Genomic DNA, 17,566 nt, shown 5'->3' on the forward strand with positions numbered 1-17,566 from the left:
TTAAAGGCTTAAATGTAAGACCTTAAACCATAAAACTCCTATAAGAAAACATAGGGGAAAAGCTCCTTGACATTGCTTTGGCAATAATTTTGTGGATAAAACACCGAAAACACAGACAACTAAAGCACAGACAAGCAAGTGGGACATCAAATTTGAATGCTTCTGCACAGCAAAGGAAACAACAAAATGAAAAGGCAACCTGTGGAATGGGAGAAAATATTTGCAAACATATGTCTTATGAGTGATTAATATTCAAAAAATATAAGGAACTCACACAACTCAATAGCAAAAAACAAACAAGTACCAAAAACAACACATACACACAAATAATACAATTTAAAAATGGGCAAAAGACCTGACTGGACATTTTTCCAAAGAATACATACCAAGAGGTATATGAAAAGTTACTCAATGTCACTAATCATCAAAGCTACAAGAAGATATCACCTCACACCTTACAGAAAGGCTATTATAAAAAAGGCAAATTATAACAAGTGTTGAAAAGGAGATGGAGAAAAGAGAATCCTTACATGTTATTGGTGGGAATGTAAAATGGTGCAGCCATTATGGAAAACAGTTTGGAATTTTCTTAAATAATGAAAAATACAACACCTTATGATGCAGCAATCCCACTTTAGGGTATATATTCCAAGGAAATGAAATCCGTTATGTCAAAGAGATATCTGCAGTTCCATGTTCATTGCCGCATTATTCACAATAGTTAAGATATGGAAACAATCTGAGCACCCGCTGATGGATGAATGGATAAGGAAAATGTGGTATATAGGTATAGATATGCATACAGACATATGCACACTATATGTATGTGCATGTGTATATACATATACCCATATACACCATGGAACATTATTCAGACTTAAACAAAGAAAGAAATCCCACCATTTGCAACACCATGGATGAAGGAAATTATTTAAATAAGTCAGGCACAGAAAGAGAAATACTACATGATATTCAAAAGTTAAATACATGCAAACATAGTAAAATATTGGATACTAGAAGCCTGGTTATAGTGGTGTTGGGGAGATACTGGCCAAAGGTTGCAAACTTAAGTTTTTAATACGCACTTTGGGAGGTCTAATGTACAGCATGGTAACTATAGTTAATAATACTGTATTGTATACTTGAATTTGCTAAGGCAATAGATCATAATATTCTCACAAAAAAGCGGGGTGTGACTATGTGAGGTGACGGGTATGTTAATTAGGTAATTATTTCACAATGTCTATGTGTGCCACATCATCCAGCTGTACAACTTAAACATGTACAATTGAGATTTGTCAATCTTACTCAATAAAGCTGGAAAAAATAAATATAAAAATCAGGCATTTCTTTTAGTTTTCTGAGTGTTCAGGTCTTACTGTGAATCTTAAGACTGATATTTTACTGAAAAATGAGGAGTCATATATAGAAGTAGGTAAATGCAATCATACAAAATGTATTTTACAACCATGGTCTCTCCATGTCCATCCATGATGACTGACTTACTCAAGTTCAGTAGTAATTTCCCTGGAAGGAGTAAATGGTTAGTAGGGCAAGCCAAGATTTAGCATGTTTATTGTTTGCTTAATGTTTTATGTCCCACTCAAGCAGAGGTAGCAAACTCCCATGTTTACAGAGGTCAGGCAGGTCACATTGACCAGTGAGGCTGGCTGAGGGGACTATGGCTGACTGGACGTGACTGCTCTGTCTAATGGGTCAGCTGTGCTTCATCTCCATCTGACTTGTCCATGCTGAAATGTGGTCTCAGTTACTTCTAATTTTCTAGCTTTTTAACAAAAGCCAGAAACCTAGGTTTTAAAAAATCAAATATCATTCCATATATCAATTTTTATTATTGCTACAGTTTGTGGTCAGAAAATTGACAACATCAAGGTCAGACTTACCCTCAGCTGTCAGTCTGTAAAACTTGCACAAGTCTATATACTCAGTGAAAATGAAGATTCATCTGCAGTTCACTGTGTGTCCACAGTGAAAACTGACTGACGAGTGATAGACTCTCCATTGTTACTGAAAGAATGAAAAGTTTCAGTAACTTATTAAAAGTATTTTGTTTCTCCTAATCTTGTGCTTAGCATAAATTCAAAAATGAGACTCAAACAACAGGAGAAACAACAATGAATGGATAAATTCAATAAAGTCATGGGCTTCAGAAAGTTAATACCAGAGCTGTTAGATTATATGAAGTTTTTTAAAAATAGCCCAAAGTTTAAAAATTTGTCCTGTAGTCTAATTTTATTTGGCTGTCACAATATTTAAAAAATGTGCAGGCATAAATATAAAGTGTATAAACAAGAATGTTTCGTATAAATTCCCAGATATCAGAATTTTCTTCAAAATAGACAGATCTGAAATAATTGGGTCTATATTTACACATTGCAAGCCTTTCTGTATCTGGGAAGTGACTTCTTCCTGGGACACATGCTTTTCAGTTAGGACAGTAGCCACTAATACTGTTCAATCACACTAAGTGTCACTTGCCAATTTTTGTGGCATTCATGTTGTTCATTTTTAGTAGTAAAGATATTTTTTCTGAGTCTCTCTCTCTCTGCCAAAATTGGGAAAAAGAAAATTGAAAGTTTATATTGACACAAACGTACACAAAGGTTTATAGCAACTTAATTCGTAATAGCCAAACACTAAAAAAACCCAGCCCTTCAATTAATGGATGGTTAAGCAAACTGCCACACCATGAAATACTACTAAACAATGAAAAGCAATAATCCTTGGTACACACACCAACTTGGATGAATTTCAAAGGACTTATACTAAATAAAATAAAGCGCAGTACCAAAAGGTTACATACTGCATAATTCCTTTCATATAGCATTCTTGTAATCACAAAATTATAGAGATAAACAAAAGGTTAGTGGTTGCTAGAAATTAGGGAAAAAAGAAAAAGGTGGGGTACAGGATCTAGACAGATGTGGTTATAAGGGGGCAACATGAGGGATTTTTTTTTAACTTTTATTTTAAGTTCAGAGATACAAGTGCAGGTTTGTTATATACATAAACCTGTGTCATGGGGGTTTGTTGTACAGGTTATTTCATCACCCAGGTATTGAGCCTAGTACTCATTAGTTGTTTTTCCTGATCCTCTCCCTTCTCCCATCCTTCACCCTCCAACTGGTCCCAGTGTGTGTTTTTCCCCTTTATGGGTCCATATGTTCTCATCATTTAGCTCTGATTTATAAGTGAGAACATGCAGTATTTGGTTTTCTGTTCCTGTGTTAGTTAGCTAAGGATAATGTCCTCTAGCTCCATCCATGTCCCTGCAAAGAACATGATCTCATTCTTTTTTATGGCCACATTGTATTCCATGGTGTAGATGTATGACATTTGCTTTATCCAGTCTATCATTGATAATATTAGGTTGATTCTCTGTCTTTGCTATTGTGAATAGTGCTACCGCGAACATATGCATGCATGTGTCTTTATAATACAGTGATTTATATTCCTTTGGGTATATACCCAGTAATGGGATTGCTGTGTCGAGTGGTATTTCTATTTGTAGGTCTTTGAGGAATCACCACAATGTCTTCCACAATGGCTGAACTAATTTACACTCTTACCAACAGTGTATAAGCATTCCTTTTTCTCCTCAAGCTAGCCAGCCTCTGTTATTTGTTGACATTTTAGTAGTATTTATTCTAACTGGTGTTAGATGGTATCTCATTGTAATTTTGATTTGCATATCTCTAATGATCAGTAATGTTGAGTCCTTTTTCTTCATATGATTGTTGGCCGCATGTATATCTTCTTTTGAAAAGTATCTGTTCATGTCCTTTGCTCACTTTTTAATAGCGCTGTTTGTTTTTCTCTTGTAAATGTGTTTAAGCTCCTTATAGATGCTGGATATTAGACCTTTGTTGGATGCATAGTTTGCAAAAGTTTTCTCCCTTTCTATAGGTTATCTGTTTACTCTGTTGATAGTTTATTTTGTTATGGAGAAATGCTTTAGTTTAATTATATGCCAAGATAAGGGATATTTGGGTTTTTTGAACAGTTTTGTGTCTTAACTGTGGTTGTAGATACACACATCTACACATGTATTAAAATTGCATAGACATAGAAGTACATGGAAATTGGGGAAACGTGAACAAGAATGACAGACTTGCAACCTCAATGTGCTGGTTATGTGATTATAATACAGTTTTGCAATATGTTACTAGTGGGGAAAGGTGGTGAAAAGGTACATATGATTTCTCTGGATTACTTCCTATATCTGCATGAGAATCAACAAATATCTCAAAAATTTTAATTTAAATAAGTGGGAACATTGCCTTTACAAGATTACACAATGATGCCACAACTTGCCCACTTTACCTACCCATGTCACCTGCCTATTGCTTGTAGGATTTTGAGTGTGTAACTTCTGACTTATGTGTTCACACCTGCAGTTTACAAGGGATCCTTTCAGAGATAGTGCTGAAGATTTGGAGCTGGACATAGAAGAGAATCAAAGGAAGTGCAAAAAATGGTCAAAACAAAGCACATAAAAGTGGACTACAGGTCAGGCACTGTGGCTCACTCCTGTAATCCCAGCACTTTGGGAGGCTGAGGCAGACGGAACATGAGGTCAGGAGGTCAAGACCATCCTGGCTAACACGGTGAAACCCCGTCTTTGCTAAAAATACAAAAAATTACCCAGTCATGGTGTCACGTGCCTATAGTCCCAGCTACTTGGGAGGCTGAGGCAGGAGAATCGCTTGCATCCAGGAGGCGGAGGTCGCAGTGAGCTGAGATTGTGCCACTGCACTCCTGCTTGGGCGATAGAGTGAGACTCCATCTCAAAACAACAAAACAAAACAAAACAAAAAAATCAGACCACAAAATTTCTCCAAAAATAAATGTCTTTGATGTTTTCTAATGACAAAAGAGTTGGCAAAGCCAGAACACACAATAATATTGCTCATTGTTGTTATCTTTGCAGGTGCATTCCTGCCCAAAGAGTACAATGGACCCACACATTTTCTGCTCAGTTTCTTCTTTCCCCTATGAACTTGGAGAATTATGTTCAGGGTAAAATCTGGTTTGGTCTGGCCTCGCAGAAGTGCATCATAATATAATATGCTCTGTAAGTATCCTATCATCTGCTCAAACATATTTCCCCTGTAATTAGCACAAATAATAAGCAAGGAGGTTGCCCAAATAATGACTATTATAGGTAAGTGGTAAATAGCTTTAAAGCATCCATTTTGATCCATGGTCTTAATTTGTTATGATATTAAAAATATGCCAAACAATTAAATAAAATACTAATTTGAAGGGCAAACAAAACAAAACAAAACAAAACCCTACCCGTTTATCTTCTCAAATTTGAACAAATGCCAGATGAAGGCCAGATCCTGCTATCTACTTGTGCTTCCTTTGCGTCCTGAATCCAGGAAGGAGAAAAGAGAAGTCAGGAATGTGATGTGTTTTCCACGCCTCAGGTCTGCCTCCATGTGTCAGCGACGTGTAGGCTTCCAAAGTCTCAGCATTTAAAAGGGTTGACTTCAGAGCTCTGAGGGAGGGGACAAAGCTCTATTTGTTTATAGTCTTTAGCTCTAATTACATAATTACATTGGAAGGGAGACTGACTTCTGAGGAATAGCAACAAAGCAAACAAGGTAAAATTGTAATAGGTCAGTCCAGTTATTATCTTTCTAGCCCGCCAGTGTGTGTGTGTGATGCACACGCGTGTGTGTGTCACACACGTGCACACTGGCATATGGTATTAACAGATAAAGCCAGCCAGGGGTGTATGCAACGCTATCATTTTACCTTTAGTGCACTGTGACACCCTGATTATCTCATTGAAATTGGAAGGTAAACGGGATGTTGTAGAAACAGAGGCCCTCATGGCAGGTAATAGAGCAGATCTAATTAGCCTCAAGCACCTGTAATCCTAGGAGATATACTTGGAGATAAAAGCTAGGGAGAGTCCCTCAGGTATGACTAATAGGTCCCCAGCCAGGTTGAATCTGGATCAGGTGTAGTGTGTCAGCTGTGCTGAATGTGCCCTATTGATCTGAGAGAGGCTGCACTTTCTGCCACAAATTGAATTCAAATTGCTTAAGAGAGGAAGGCATCAGGTGCTACTTGCTTCATGTTTCAAAATAATTTTCTTCCATACCAGTTTGGTAGTAGATTGTTTAGTCTTCTGTAAAAATCTGTCTTTTAAAACATATCCTCCGAAATATTATATACGATTTCCTTTAAAACCATTTTTTTTAATGCCATGGACAAGTGCATTCTAGACACATTTCATATTTTTGAAAACTGAAGAGTTTACTTAAAGATTATGGTGCATGCCAACTAGGTGATATTTTATAAAAGGAAATTTTGCTATTTACTTTAAGGAGAAGAAAGATATGATTCTCTATTTATTAATTAATTATAAGAACTTAATTAGAAACATAGAAAACAAAACACAGGATTTTAAGAAGGTGATAATCTAAAACAATGTTTTCCAAGTACCTGTCATCCTAGAAGATGTACTTGATTTGAATAAAAGTAACATTTGTTATTTAAAGAAAATGTTATGCTAACCCTTCCCCCCAACACACACACACACACACACACACACACACACACACACACACACACACACTTCCCTGGGCCCCCAACAACATACTCAGAAGCTGATAAAAGGAGGACCCTTGGCATGAAGCCTGGGTAAAGACCCAAGTCCCACCCATTTGCCTGTCCCCACCCATTTGCCTGTCCCCACCCATTTGCCTGTCCCCACCCATTTTGCCTCTGATTAAGGTCTTTGATGCTTTGGAGCCTCTCAAAAGAACCTAAAAATCACTGAACTGGGCAATGTTTGGTTTTTAAGTGGGGCCATATCTAAACAATTTCAGAAGAATGCCAATCGAGGTTATTTTAAAAATCTATTTCTGAATGAGATATCATAATATCTCCTAAGTCAATTAAGTATACAACACAGCCAGAAAATTCTTCGTAAGCATTGTAGCTTGTTATTCTGTTCGGACATTGGTGATTATCTCATTCATTCAATAAATATTCATTGATTATCTACTATATACCAGACACATTTCTAGATACTGAAGAGACATAAGTGAACAAAACAGAAAAAAACTGCACTTAATAAGGACTTTATGCATTCCAGTGGAAGAGACATAGACAGTATGTAATTAGCAACATTAAAATAAAATTTTCAGTAATAGAGGATACAAGTGTGATGAAAAAGAATAGAAGCATCATAAGAGGAGTTGAAAGTACTGAAAGAAAGAGCTAGAAGAAATTTTAAATGGGATACTTAGGGTAAGCTTAATTTAGAAAGTTATATTTGAATAGAGACATTGATGAGGGGAAAGAGATAGCCACATAGATCTCTGAGAACAAATACATATTTAACAGTATTTTGCATATACTAAACATTCAAATGCTATAGATTATGTTTATTCTTGAGTTAGCCACAAAATTCTGGATCATACTTCAGGGAGCCAATACAAGGTTACTATCTTCAAATATAAAGAGGGACAAATATAATAAACATAAAAATATTTGTAAAATGTAAAAAATACAAATAAAATAAATTTGAAATAAAATGCGTTGTAGCTGTTGTTTAGCTAAGTAGTATAGGGTAAAAGAGAAGACAAGCCAGCATTTCATAGCACTTTTCATTTAAGGTTTTCCATGTGTTTCACAGTGCTGCTTTCCCATTTCTCAGTATAAACCTGGGGTTGGAAAGTTAAGTTGGCAAGATAACTAGTGGTGAATTATAGCCAGTGCATATCAGTGCACAAAAGCTGATGGTGTGCATCTCTTCCTGATTCCCCAAGGTAACTTCATGTTTGCAGATTAAAATCAACCATGAGTGGGTACACTCATGCCATAGAAATTGAAAAACGCCACAAACCTGACCTGTCCTCATCCCAAGAGCTGGCTATTAAGCATTCACCAGCACATCACAGAAAATAACCTACCGAGTCAATTTTAAATAGCCTCAACCTACTGCTTTGGTCTTAAAATGTACGCCAATTTTCTCAGGAATTCTTCATTAATAGTCTTATTAGATCAATTGCCAGATTTTTTTAATACAATGTGTGTATGTATGTGTGTGTTTACTCCAAGAAATTTGACCCACTTAGTGGCCTGTTTATTCCTAGTCAGCATGACCAGAAGAAACTACCCCTGATTATATAAAGTTAGAGCACAACCCTTCCTGTAATGTTCATTTTAAATGAGGACTTGATCTATCATTTGGAATTCTTCTGTTGTATGTGGAGAACAATTAGAATATTAAATGGAAGTAAAAGTGACACATTGAGGCATAAAAATAGTCTGATTACAAAAATTACACAGTGCAGAACAGAACAAATTTTAAGATGAATGGTGCAGTTTGAAGAGGACGAAATATTTTGCAGATAATGTGTGAAACTTACAAATAATCAAAATAATTGAAGAAATATCAATTTGAGGGGTATGAATTGTCTACTTTACCTATATTTACCTTTGACTCAGCAATTCAGGGTTCACAAGTAATTCATATGAGCATTTTCTGTCATCCAAAAATACATCTGTTTTCCAATCCACTTTCAGGATTTAGAAGACATTTTTGAGCCTGAGCATATAGGAGAGATTGATAATATATCAGAGAATTTGTCAAATTCTCAAGATTTGATGTTGTGATGTTTTATCTTCCTTAGTGAATGTTTGCCATTAAATCAACAATGTTTCTAAGAGAAGTTGAAAGGCTATTAGGCTTATTACTATAATACACCAACAGGGGCTTAAAATTGGACCAGGTTTGTTTGAAAAGGTTGCAAGATACAAACTAGACAGCTGCTTTTTTCTCACTCATTTCACTCTATTACTGGTTAACTTAGTGGAAAAATGTAAATTTTCCAGGGATTTTAGGTTGAAGGTATCTCAGCCAATGTAGATGTGTGCTTGACTTGAGGTCTAATTTAACTCCCATGTAGTATTGATCGGTACAGACCACTGAGGACACTTACAATCTTCCTTTGCCAAAGGTAGGCAATGGTGTAAGAGTAAAGTGTAATAAATGCCCCTGTCCAGTTCTATGTCGATATCCAGCTGCCTTTTGTGTGAGTGTGTGTGCCATTTTGAGTGCATCAGTATTTCACGTTTATTGTAGTGTGATGAAACACCTTTCAAAATGGCCAGAGGGACATTCAGCAGTAAGCATTTAGGCAGTACAAATTGGAGTGAACAGGAGGACAGTTAGCAGGGAATATTTCTGAGGTCAAAGTAGTCTGGGTAGGAGCTGAATCAGCTAAATGCAGAGTTAAGAGCTACAGTACCTGCTGCAAAGTAAATATAGATTACCTTCTTGATGACAAATTGATCCACTAGACAAGGATCTTTCAGACAAAGAGACAAGTGCAAAAAATTAAGTAATTCACATTGACCAATTTTTTTTAACCCTTTACTCTGCAACCATCCTATCTTCCTGTAACTTTTTACTTCAGATCATTTCAGTCTAAACTAATCTTTTGAACAAGTAAATACCTACGTAAGCTTAAATTCTAACCTATTGAGAGCCACGTTGTTAACCCATTTATGCTGGAGGTTGTTATTTTTTGGATTTTTGCGATCAGACCTTGGCAATGACCTTGAACAGCAGGATATAAATAACTTCCACATGCTTAGCGTTCCAATAATGGAACACTAGGCATAAATGGGTTAATTCCTCCTCATTTAACTTATGATTCTATACAATCACTACATCAATTGTAACTTCTAAATCTCAAGAGTTTACTAAGCTTTATTATGCAATTGTTCTGATAATCACATCTGAAAACTTATACGTGGGTAGAAAATCAGCCGAATGCAGAAGTTCCATTTTGAATTAATTCACTAAGTATTGTTGAGCCTCTACTATGTGCCTGCCTGCTGTAAGTTTATTTATATAGTGGCTGCCTTCAAAAGATCTGTTTTTCCAATTTATTAAGACAGACAAATTTCATTGGAAAGGAATAGTGGTACAAGATGGATAATGCCTTCATTCACTTAGCTAACATTTATTGAGTGACTATTGCAAGCAAGGATCAGTGGCACATGATGGGATATTAGCCTCAAATACTTAGTTCCTTTCTACAAGGAGTTCTCCATTTATTTGGGGAAGATAAGCTGTCAGATAATCAAAATAGAATATGGTAGATGATACTATAGAAATATATACATAGAGTATATATATAGATGATACTATATATATATATATATATATAGAGTATATATAGATTGTGTGTGTATCTATATATAAATAGAGTATGGTAGATGATGGGTCAAGTTACCCAGAATGGTGGGTGAGAAGAAATCACAGAGGGTTTTCTAGAAAAGATTATAAAATGAGAAAGTAGGACCTGACAGGGTTAAGAAGGGAAAATACAGAGTTATGAAGGGAGGACAAGGTAAGGGGAAAACATTCAGAGAAAGCAGTGGCACATATAATGCACCAACAGGGCATGTTCAGGAATGTAGAAATCATTTGGCATTGCTACAAACAAGCACAAATAAACAATAGCAACTAAGGTTGGTGATGGGCAGCACGTGAAAGAGTAGCATAACCAACTGATATCCCTACTGGAAGTTGACAGCATAGAAATTATATAAAATTAATAATAACAAGCTAATGAAATCATCCTTGTCTTAAGGAAAGTTAAGATCTAACATCAAATTGTGGTAATTGAGATGACTTTAAAAAGAAATAAACTTGAGCTGGAAAACTTGCAGGAAGTTTCTCCACAAACTATTAGAAATGTAAATGTTCCATTGCATCTAAAAAATCATAGTGGTAAGGTTTTAAATAGACCCATACTGGGAAGTACAATTTTTCAGACAGTTTCTTAAAGTCAAATTGTGAATATTACTGATACAATTTTACTTTTCATTTGGAAGTGAATTCACTGTAGGTAACACTTTTCAGGTGCTAATTGTTGTTGGATGTTGAGGGTCCCCTGTATGGAATCAAATATGCCAAGGGAATTGAAAGAACAGTCCAAAGAATGAATCCTCTACATTTTACAAACAGATTCCTAGTAGAACCAAAGATATATCTAAGAAGATGCAGAATTTCCTTTTCAGACAGTACAGATCCCATTAAATGTGTGTTAGTTGCTCACTGCGATGACGAACTTCTAGTATTTCGTAGGCTACACTTACAAGAGAATACAGACATACATTGCAGATACTGTGGGTTCAATTACAGACCATCACAATAAGGTGAATATAGCAATAAAATCAGTTGCCCCAATTTTTTTTGTTTCCCAATGGATATAAAAATTATGCTTGCACTATACTGTAGTCTATTAAGTGCACAATAGCACTATCTTTAAATTCACAATGGACATGTGTTAATTAAAAATACTTTATTGCAGCTGGGTGTGGTGGCTCACACCTGTAATCCTAGAACTTTGGGAATCCGAGGTGGGAAGATCACCTGAGCTCAGGAGTTTGAGACCAGCCTGGCCAACATGGTGATACCCCATCTCTACTAAAAATACAAAAATTAGCCAGGCGTGGTGGCACATGCCTGTAATCCCAGCTACTAGGGAGCCTGAGGCAGGAAAATCACTTGAACCCAGGAGGCAGAGGCTGCATTTAGCCCAGATCATGCCACTGTGCCACTGCACCCCAGCCTGGGTGACAGAACAAGACTCCATCTCAAAAAACCAACCAACCAACCAACAAACAAAACTCTATTGCTAAAAAATGCCAACAATCATCTGAACCTTCAGAGTCCTAATTTTATCACTGGTGGAGGGTTTTACTTCAATGTTGATAGCTGCTGACTGATCAGGTTGGTGGTTGCTGAAGGCTGGAGTGACTGTGGCAATTTCTTAAAATAAGACAACTGTGAAGTTTGCCACATAACTGACTCTTCCTTTCACTAAAGATTTCTCTGTTGTATATGATGCTATTTGATAACATTTACCCACTAAATAGAACTTCTTTCAAAATTGGAACGAATCCTCTCAAACCCTGTTGCTCCTTTATCAACTAAGTTTATGAAATATTCTAAATCCTTTGTTGTCACTTCAGCAATGTTCATAGCATCTTCACCAGGAGTAGATTCCATTTCAAGAAATCACTTTTCTTTGTAGCTCCTCATCTGTTCATTTAATCACGAGACTGCAGCAATTCATTCATGTTCAGTCTCGACTTCGAATTTCAGTTCCCTTGCTATGTCTACCACATCTGCAGTTACATTCTCTGCTGCTGTCTTGAATCCCCCAAATTGAATTCCATCCATGAGGATTGGAATCAACTTCTTCCAAACTCCTGTTAACATTGATATTGTGACCTCCTCTCATAAATCATGAATGTTCTTCATGGCATTTAGAATGATGAATTCTTTCCAGAAGGTTTTCAGGTGACTGCCCAGATTCATGAAAGGCATCACTATCTATTGCAGCCAGGCCTTTACAAAATGTTTTTCTTAAACAATAAGACTTGAAATTGGAAATTACTGTTTGATTCATGGGCTGCAGAATGGATGTTGTTTTAGTGGCATAAAAACATTAATCTCATTGTACAACATAGTCAGAGCTCTTGGACGATCAGGTGCACTGATGGTGAGCACTAATATTTGAAAGAAATCTATTTTTTTGAGTAGTAGATTTCAACAGTGGGCTTAAAATACTCAGTAAACCATGTTTTATACAGAAGTGCTGTTCTCCAGGATTTGTTCATTCATTTGTACAGCACAGGCAGAGTAGATTTATCATAATTCTTAAGGGTCCTAACATCTTTGGAATGGTAAATAAACATTACCTTCAACTTAAAAACCACTAGCTGCATTAGCCCCTAACCAGAAAATTAGACTGTCATTTGAGCTTTGAAGCCAGGCATTGACTTCTCCTTTCTAGCTGTGAATGTCCTGGATGACATCTTTTTCCAATATAATGCTGTTTTTTTCTACAGTGAAAATCTGTTGTTTAGATAGCCACCTTTATCAATGACCTCAGCTAGATCCTCTGGATAACATGCTGCAGCTTCTCCATCAGCATTTGTGGCTTCACCTTGCACTTTTGTGTTGTGGAGTTGGCTTCTTTCCTTCATCCTCATGAACCCATCTCTGATAGCTACAAATTCTTCTGCAGCTTCTTCACCTCTCTCAGTCTTCATAGAATCAGAAAGAATTAGGGCTTTGCTTTGGATTAGGCTTTAGCTAATGGGTACCTTGTGGCTAATCTGATCTTCTATCCAGATCGTTAAAACTTTCAGCAATAAGGCTGTTTGACTTTCTTATCATTTGTGTGTTCACTGGAGTAACACTTTTAACATTGTTCAATAACTTTTCCTTTGCCTCCACAACTTGGCTACCTGTTTGGTGCAAAAGGCCTAGCTTTTGACCTATCTCAGCTTTCAACATGCCTTCCTCACTAAACTTAATATTTTCTAGCTTTTAATTTAAAATGGGAAACTTGCAACTCTTCTTTTCACTTGAACACTTAGAAGCCATAGTAATATTATTAATTGGCATAATTTTAACATTGTTCTATTTCAGAGAATAGAGAGACTGGAGGAGAGGGAAGGAGGGGAATGGACAGTTGGTGGAGAAGTCAGAACACACAATAATTATTGATTAAGTTCACCATGTGTGTGCAGTTTTTAGTTCCCTAAAATAGTTACACAGTAATATCAAAGATTACTGATCAGAGATCACCAATGCAAATACAATATTAATGAAAAATTTGAAATATTTTGAAAACTATCAAAATGTGACACAGACACACAAAGTAAGTTCATGCTGTTGGAAGAATAACACTAATAGATTTACTTGATGCAGGGCTGCCAGAAATCTTCCATTTGTAAAAAAAAAAAATAAAATATCTGCAAAGCACAATGAAGCAAAGTTCAATAAAACAAGGTATGCTTGCATCCACTTTAATTCAATAAACTAAAATAACAAGAATTTACTTATATGCCTAAAATTGATTTCTCAGTTTTAAGGCTAGTTACCCTTGTTTAGGGGACACATCTAATATAACACACATAGCTGGTGACCACCCCCTGCAAATTCATCAAATTAGAAATATTCAAATTTATTCTGATGGGCCTCTGTCCTAGCTACTTCTTGGCAACACTCAGTAGGAAAAGAAAACAAAGAGAACCACTGAAGTCAGAATACGGTCCTGGATTTTCTTCATGAACTGAAGATAGAATTTGTATCTTGTAATTAGCCAGAGCCTAGAGACAGTTTGAAATTATGTCCTAGGGGTTAAAGGCATGCTAATATTTTAGCCAATCAAGCAATTAAATGATTAACATTATTACATATCATAAAGTAATGTTTTTAATTAATATTTTAAATATTACAAAGAAATGTGTAAATAAACACATGATATGAATCAATAAATCAATTCAAAACTTTGTCAATAGAAGGGGCTCAAATATATCCACATAAGCAACTTATTTTTAAGTAGAATGCCAAAATTTGTAAACTTAGGAGTATGAACTCAGTATCTGAAATATCACTTCAAATTCTCTGTTACATTAATGTTATACTAACTTCTAGAGAAATTTGAGGATAATAAAATTTCCTTCTGTTGGTAAGAAAGGAGAGAGAGAGAGGGAGAAAAAGAGAGAAAGAGAAATGAAAGGGACATGGAGAGAGAGATGAGAGAGAGAGAGACAGAGTGGGAGAGTCATTGCTAAGAAAACGATAGCTACCCATCCATTTTATGTCAATGAAAGAAATATCTCAAGCCGCCTGGCTCTAATTTCTACTAATAAGCAAAATATCAGAAGAATTTGCTGTATGCTTTTTTAAAGAATTATGTTTTCATGTACGTAATCACATCTGTGAACACATTAGGGGGATAGAGTTACTAGCATATGTTTCCAAGTGTGTTCCATTATATTCCTACTGCAATTTTCTGAGCACTAATTTCAACTGTACTTCAAGCTTCCTCTAGCTACACTGATGTAAATACTGTATATATTTCAGGAATTCTGTACAAAATTATATATTTGATAGCAGAGTGACTGCTGGCTCAGTAAACATTGCATAGCTGCATTGTATTCATTGTGGTGCCCCATGATTTTTGCACAGCAGGCACACAGAGGAGGGGACTTTGTATACATTAATATTTTGAAGTCAAATCCTTGAATATCCTGTCAATCATTTCACATCCTAATTGGAGAAACTCCAGCATCCCCTACTATCATGGGTACGGGGAGAAAGGCCCATTTTAGAGATGAACTGACTGAGGTAATGACAAATAGAAATGATTTATTAAGATAACATCAAATCAAGAGCATGAAGAGGAAGGGAAGATACATCACAGCTTATTGATTGTAGCAGCTTCAACCCAGGCCTCCCAGTGAGTGCCAAAGGTATAGAGCCTCCTAGAGAAAATGGCTGTTAACTAGGAGGCATTGACTAAGCCGGTATGAGGCAATACAGCCATCTCACCTCTGAGCATCATATCCTTCACCTTTGACGCCAGAGATGCTCATTGCTTCCCACTCTATTTTCTTTGCTCCAGGCAATGGCTAAAGAAAAAAGAGCCAATGTATTTAAGGCAGTGCAGTTCACAGGTCTCTAACGTATCTGGGGTATCTGTATACACTGATGGAAAGTATTTTCAGTTCAGTCACTTTGAAAGCCTGGATTATAGAAGAGCAGGAGGACTTGTAACATGGACAACAAAGTTTTTTTGTTGTTGTTGTTTTCTTTTATCAACATGAAGCTCAGTTAGCAATTGCACCAAGCATTGATTTCACTGGCCTGTTTGTTGGCACTACAGGGGTCTTTTTAGTTGTACAACACAGACATATGCTGAACAGCCTTTGATTTTTTTTTTTTCTTAGAAGTTTGTTTTACAGGATAGGCCATTGACAGCATGTGTTGCTCCAGTCATTATATAAGATCTATATTATCACTTTGTATTTAAAAATCACCTGTTCCTACCCTCTCGTTTATATCATCTTCTGCCAATCCTTGGGCGTTTGCTGGTTTTTCCCAAAACCAGTCTTAGAAGTTCTGGGTTTCATGTGCAGATCTACTATGAAAACATCATATCAGTGAATAATTCTCCTGGGAACTGTCTTCTCACTGCTTCTTGGGCATGCTGTGGAACACTCATTATTGTGAAGGGAGTTATGCACGTGCTTCAAGCAGAGAACAGAACCCTTAGTGTAAACTTTTTGACAGGAGTCTCTGAAACAACTTTTCAAAACCCGTGTCTCGTTTATTTTCCTCTTTTTTCCTCCTGGTTTGATGTCAGTCATCAATCGAGCAGGAGACAACTCATTTCATTTCTGTGACACACCATGATGGACTTGTGTTGCAACCCTGACTTATTTTGAGAACTTCAATTTCTCAAGCTGAAAGCTTGAATGTCCCATGGTTGGAAGAGCTATTGATCCAATGTAGATGGACGGCTCAAGAGGAACTGATACATTCCTTACAGCACTTTCTTTTTCCCTTGCCTCCCTGGCTGCTATATAACATAGTCTTTCTCAGAGTTTCTTGTCATCTACAAACTTTGATTCTAGTATCACGTATATATTCTCTTTTTACACCATTTTATTCACTGTAAGTTTGTCTTCCTGTGGTAATGCTCCATTTCATTTCAGATGAATTGTCTATTAACTTATGAGTTAGTTATTCTTGTTCTCTTTTACAACTTGCCGTAGAAAATCTAGGCATCAAGATTAAGTGATATTTTCAAAGTGCTTTCCTAGACATTTTAGAAGAATGTATAATATTTCTCTCAAGTACAATATGTTAATATGCCAATAAAAATTTTAAAACTTTAAGCTATTATTTAAAACAGCAACTAAGAAATCTGAAAATAACCCCAAATGGGCATCAAGAAGTAGATTTTTTTTTTTTTTTTTTTTTTTGAGATGGATTCTCACTCTGTTGCCCAGGCTGGAGTGCAGTGGCGTGATCTAGGCTCACTGCAACCTCCGCCTCCCGGGTTCACGCCATTCTCCTGCCTCAGCCTCCTGAGTAGCTGGGACTACAGGTGCCCACCACCACGCCTGGCTAATTTTTTTTTTTTTTTTTTTTTTTAGTAGAGACTGGGTTTCACCATGTTAGCCTGGATGGTCTCCATCTCCTGACCTTGTGATCCACCCACCTCGGCCTCCCAAAGTGTTGGGATTACAGGCATGAGCCACCTCACCCGGCCAAGAAGTAGATTTTTAAAAACCTGATATACAAAAGTCCTGGTAGAAATATCATGCTTTATGCTCTTTTTGATAGGAGAAGGTGTCTACACCCTGCTTGAAATTCCAGAGAATTGGACTACCTTGGCCTGAAATTTCTTTCTTCAACTAAAAACAACATTGGTTTATTGGTGGATAAAAGTATTAGCACTCAGTCTGTACCCACTTGGGACAACAAAAGAGAATATAAGCTTTTTACTTCGCAGACTTCATGGAAATTAATTTTCTTCCTAACATTTAAAGTAAGTGCTAAGCTCTGTGCAAAGAATTTTGATGCATTTGTTCATCTAGTCTTCATAAGTCCTCTATAAAGTACACCTCATTATGATATATATTTTACAGGTGGAGATACTTGAATTCATAACTTATTCAAGCTTCATAGTTAACA

This window comes from Chlorocebus sabaeus, chromosome 10 (assembly GCF_047675955.1).
Source record: "Chlorocebus sabaeus isolate Y175 chromosome 10, mChlSab1.0.hap1, whole genome shotgun sequence".
Lineage (NCBI taxonomy): Eukaryota > Metazoa > Chordata > Mammalia > Primates > Cercopithecidae > Chlorocebus > Chlorocebus sabaeus.